Source organism: Pseudonaja textilis, chromosome 1 (assembly GCF_049901715.1).
Source record: "Pseudonaja textilis isolate UNSWEBS1 chromosome 1, rPseTex1.2, whole genome shotgun sequence".
NCBI classification, from domain to species: Eukaryota; Metazoa; Chordata; class Lepidosauria; order Squamata; family Elapidae; genus Pseudonaja; species Pseudonaja textilis.
The window spans coordinates 309093569-309099568 of NC_141990.1; positions in this window are offsets into that span (position 1 = coordinate 309093569).

Consider the following 6000-nt stretch of genomic DNA (forward strand, 5'->3'; position numbering starts at 1 on the left):
TTGGGAAAAATACCATCTTTATATAAATATTTATACCAAATATGGGGAGAAGATAACAATTGCAAATATTGTCTGTTTTTTGCTTCTATGTTTCAACTGTACATGACCTACTGCCATATACAAACTATTAATTTTAATTCTAATAAATACATGGTAGGGCATTTCTGTAAGAATCTGAAAGCTTGGGGAATGTATTTTTATCTTTAGAGAAGACCATGCAACTGGTCTTCCTATGGGGCACTTGTTCCTTTTGTCTGCTTCTTGAATGAGAAGCAGAAGTCTTTAAGCAAAAACAAGGAAGTCTACCAGTAGTTGCCTTTTGAAAAAGCACCTTTGGGACAACCATGACCTGGGTGACTGAGAATATCCATAGACATTTTGTCTGCCTTGTTTTATTATGTTTAAAATTATGTGCTTTAAATAATATCTGCATTATTCAGAATGTTATTTTAGGGTTCTGTAAGCCAATCAGGAAAGAACTGATTTTGAAATTGGCACCACAAATAGAATGAGATGAAAGAGAACAGAAGAACACGAAGCAAGAGAAAGGGTGTTTACTCTGAAGTCTTGGTGTTTTTTGCAGATATTTCAATACTAAACTAGGCAACATCATCAGGCTGATGATGCTACAAAACTAGCTGTTCTAATTTTAAGATATTCTCTCTGCTTGCATGACACAGTTTTTGCCATAGACAGAATCCAAGGTGCATCATCAATGGTGGGCTTGGGATAATGTCAGCTCTTTTTGACCACTTAGGCCGCTTCTCAGACCACTTCTATCCTCCATTTGCTTGAGGCTGGACACCTGTCTTCTTCAGAATTATTTGTCCCTAATCAGCACTTCTCAAATAACTTCGCTGGTCTTATATGATCCTCTTATAAACATAGGTTTTGTAGTAATTTCAAAGAGCATTAGACTTGTTTTTCAATTATTCATTCAACACTCTTTGGAGAGAGCAGTAGATCTATATTGAGCAGAGGGTGAATCTGAACCTATTAGGAGGTCAGAGTTTGACAATCTCAATGTTGCTAGTTCCATCATCAAGTTTTCTGCTATATGATGTTTGGGGGAGGCTCATTCTTCATTCATACCTGCAGCCTTTTACTGGATAACATACCGGGTAATTAAATATGCTTCTAAGCAATTGCCAAACAACCACTTTCATGTTAAGGAGAACGAATGGTTGTTGTTTCCCATCAGCAGGCAATGCTTGCCTGGCAAGAGAGAAACCAAGCCAGGGAATCCATCAATCAATTTGATGAATTCAAACTAAGGAAATTGTCAAATTCCTTTACTTGTTCTGCAACAAAATAGTGAGGACAGCTCCAATTGCTTTCCTCCTTAACTGATTAGGATTTGGCAATCAGGACACCAAGGATCCCACCGTTTCATTGTGGCTACAGATATTCTCTTCTATCAATAGTGTTTACTATGAAATAAAATCTGACTCCATCGGATACAATTAATTCCTCCACATTTGATAACTGCATTGCATCATGATATATGGCAATAAATAGGGGTTGTTTTTTTTCCCTTAATCATGCAGCTCATTTTGTTCAAGTCTCCCAGCAGAAACAAGATGGGAGATTTCACAGGAAAAGAAAGTGACTTTCAATATTTTGTATAGAAGGAGGAACTGTTCCAGTTCATGAGCAGAAAGAGAAGAATCACACTGGAAAAAAACAACAACACTTGCCTCTTGGGGAATTTCTGTCCCTTCACAAGAGCTACTCATATGGGCCACAATTGAAAGCTTCTTATCAGTACTGAAGGTTTAAATATTAATAGAGTCCACTTTGCTGGGCAAAACAGTTCCCCAACTGTTTGAACATTCCCCAAATGTCACTGCTGTGGTTGGCAGGGCATTCAGTCATTGTTTCCTTTCTAAAATAGAATGTCCAAACCATCCAGTGAAGGGACATTCCACTAGAACTGAGTAGTTTATGCTGGGGCTCTTGCAAATAGCTTTCTCCTGAAAATATCACCATACACCAATTTTTCTCTACCTAAAAATGTTGGAACTGTTTTGCCAAAAAGATGCTGTGGGCAAAGCATGCTTTCAGCTGGTCCATATGGAACAGTAACATTGACTGGATAGTTGCAAATTCAATGAATCAAAAGCCTTGTTCACAGCAACAAAAAAAAAGGTACTTTGTTGAAACAAGCAATGTTGTGGCTGGTGATAATCTTGAAATTTAACGGAATGTAAAATAACCAAATTCTAATACCAAAGTGGCTGATAGATCCATGAATTATGAACTGGTTTGAAAAGTAACAAGATGAAAAGTAACAAGATGAAACAAGATGCCACAAGGAAGAGGATATTTCAGAATATGAAAAGCAGAGCCTTCTAATCCAGACGCTTAAATGGCCCAATTCAATCACGTAACACGTTCTATTGATGCAGATACTGAAGTTGCAACCCCAACCGTATTGTTTCCAGATAATGAACATGGCAGAGCTCCACTTCACAACTTGGTTGCCTCAAGCAATAAAGCAAACCAACCTATGCATAATCGCAGCGTGCATGGCATTCTGTGTGTTGTTGTTATTTCTTATTCTAGGAACTTCTGTCTTTCTTCAGTGGTGAAACTGAGAATGAGAGACTGTCACAAAGGAACCAAATTTGAGTCTATTTTTATCTGCAACCACTGTGCACCAGTACCTGGATAGCTGCTAAGGATAATGTACTGAGGTTATCTGAAGTGCAACAATCTGTGAGTTTAATTTCCAATCTCATAGAACAATAACTGGTTACCATGTGCAAAAAAATCCCCCCAAAAGAATGAAACTGGTTACAGGGGCCTCCAGATTGCCAGTGTAACTCAGTTGTATAGTGGAAAGTACTCTTGCCACAAGAACTCCTGGATCACAATCCAACACAGTACAGATCGTTTCATTTGGTGACCATAGTTGGGACTAGCAATTCAATCTTTAAGCAAAGTGATGACTAAGTAAAACTGAAACTGTGCTTATCTTTTTTCAGCTTTCCTTCACTTTACAGAAGGAAAAAGACATACATGTGAGAATTGATTATAGTTACTTTTTCATCTCCATCAGAATTGTGAATAGCTGCTAAACAAAACAGTGGCAAAACAAAGGCTACCAGTAGCTACTACTGGTGGCTCTCTGGACAAAGAATTTAATATTAGTGCGTTAAATCCTAGTGTTCAATCATGCACCTTTGGAAATGGGCCTGTCTGAATCTTTGCAGATGTGAATGCTATACAAGGCTGAGGTCACTTTGAGTTGGTCCATTGGTAAGTTAGTGTTTTAAGTAGTTCAACCAGGATGAGAAAGACTTGGGTTCTGGGAGGCTTTAAATCAGTGTTTCTGAACCAGCCAGCAGGGGAATTCTGGGAGTTGAAGTCCACACATTTTCAAGTGACCAAGGTTCAGAAACATTGCTTTAAACTATTCAAGATTGGACCCCTCACAGTTCCTCCATCCAACTTACCTCTCAGATTGTTGTGAAGGTCAATTACATCAAAAAGGAAACAGAGTCTGGGATAATACTATACTTCCTGGAAGAGTTGGAGGAAAACTGATATAAAAATGCCACTAATGAGAGAAGAAAAAGACAAAGTACTTAGAATAAAGATTCAATAGCCTGAATCCTAAGGACAAGTTCAGTTTTTTTACAAAGGAAAAACAAAGATGTTGATGGGTGGTTGATCTCAGAAATATATATGTTAAGTTTGAGTAATGAGAGGCTGAACCAGAGCATGAGTGCAACAATACTTTATTATAACAATAAAGGGCTGACCGTGCTTGCCACGCCTGGAACTGGCTCGCAGCAATCAGCGACTGGTTGGACCCCGCAGCCTGCTTTTATAGCTGGCTGCTGGGGAAGAACCAACCAATGAGGAAAGGGGGAAGAACGCCCACTCAAAGTGAGTGGATCTGAGTGAGAACTCCTAGAGTTCTCAGGACATAACACCCCTTCCCCCAGATGCGAACATGCATAGTCTTTGAGGTAGGCAGGGGTTTATGTTGGCGCCCGGAACGGCGTAGCTCTGGAACATCGTCTGTCCGTCCGGTCTGCCTGGGAAGGCAGAGTCGGCAAAGTGTCACCAGTGTGCCCTCGGTTTGGGCCTGCCCTGGGCTCGTAGGGTTGATCACTGGGGATGTGCTCTCGAAGGCTGGATCGGGCTGGTCAACTGTCTGGGCGCCGCTGTCTGTGTTCGGCTTCGGAACCGGCTGTAGGTGTGAACTGATCACCGGGCGTGATGTGGATGTGAGGCTGAGGATGAAGCCTCCCCTCGCCTAGTGCCTCTGGGTCCCTGCTGGCGATGGTGCTGAGGCGTCTGTGCAGTTGGTCTATGTGCCTTCTCCAGACGCGGCCATCCTCCAGTCTGACCCGATCGACCACGGCCCGGTGATGGCTACGATCTCGCCCGGGATCCACAGGGGGTCTCCAGCGAAGTTCCTCGCGAAAACTGGTTCCTGTAAGATAAAATGTCTAACCCCCGATGAGGAAGCGAGGGAGAGTCAGGGCAGTATTGTGGGTGTAGTCTGTCCAATACAGTCCTCAGACGCCTGCCCATCAGGAGCTCAGCTGGGGACTTATTGGTGACTGAACAAGGAGTTGAGTGCTGGCTCATCAGGAACCGCGAGAGTTTGTGGTGCCAGTCATCCTTGTTGAACCTTGCCAGGGCTTCCTTAGTGGTCCTGACGGCCCTTTCAGCCAATCCGTTACTGGCAGGGTGAAATGGGGCTGTGAAAATGTGGCGGATACCCAGGTTGGCAGCGAAGCGGCTGAACTCAGTCGATGCGAACTGTGGGCCATTATCGGAGACAATGGAGTCGGGTAGCCCGTGCATAACGAACAGGCGTGTTAACACGTTGGTGATTGCTAGTGTGGTGGTCGTGATAGCTGTGCTACGTCAATCCATTTGGAATAGGCGTCCACGACCACTAGGAACATCTTCCCATGCAGAGGGCCCGCTAGGTCGATGTGAATTCTGGACCAAGGAGCGCTGGCGTTTTCCCATCTAGTAGGGGGTGGCAATGGGGGGAGCAGGACGGGATTCCTGGCAAATGTTGCAGGAACTTACCCAATTGACAATGTCCTCGTCTAGACCCGCCACCACACGTAGCTGCGTGCTAACGCCTTCATTCTCACGATGCCAGGATGTCCCTCGTGCAATGCTTCCAGAACTCGGGTACGCAGTGAGGCCGGGATGACCACTCGAGTGCCCCATAGTAGACAGCCCTGCAGACTTGACAATTCCTGCATGCGAGTCTTAAAATGTGTGAATTTGTTATCAACATTGCCACCCGGCCACCCCCTCCTCACCCAGTCGAGCACCTGGGCGAGTGTTCGGTCTGTCTTGGTTTTAGCAGCAATGTCCAGGGCAGTGATGGGTAGGTCCAACTGGGTGATCTCGAAAATAGCGTGGACAGGAGCAGGGTCTTCAGCCGGGCAGGCAAGGGGCAGCGACTGAGGCGTCAGCGTGGGACAGTGTTTTACCTGGGCGGTGTATAAGTCTGTAGGAGTAGGCTGCTAGGAAGAGAGTCCACCTTGTCATCCTAGGGGAGAGGACTTGAGGGGTCTGCTTGTCCCGGCTAGGAGGCCCAGGAGGGTTTTGTGGTCCGTGACCAGCTCGAAAAATGGCCAAAAAGGAATTCGTGAAATTTTTCACGGCTGCAACAGCTGCTAGGGCTTCCTTATCGATCTGGCTGTAATTGCGCTCCGTAGCAGAGAGCGTCCTTGAGAAAAGGCGATGGGAGCCTCGGCGCCATTGGGAAGCCTGTGACTTAGTACCGCCCCAATTCCAAAAAGGGGAGGCATCTGCTGCCAGTACTAAAGGGAGGTTAGGGTTGAATTGAATAAGTACTGCCTCTGACGTGAGTAGTGATTTGACGGCGTTAAGGCATGGTCTTCCTTGTGCCCCAGTGCCATGGTGACTTTTATCCAGTAATCTGTGTAGGGTTCAGCTACTGATGCTTTATGGGGCAGAAAGGATGCGTACAAAAGTTCAATAGCCCCAAGAACG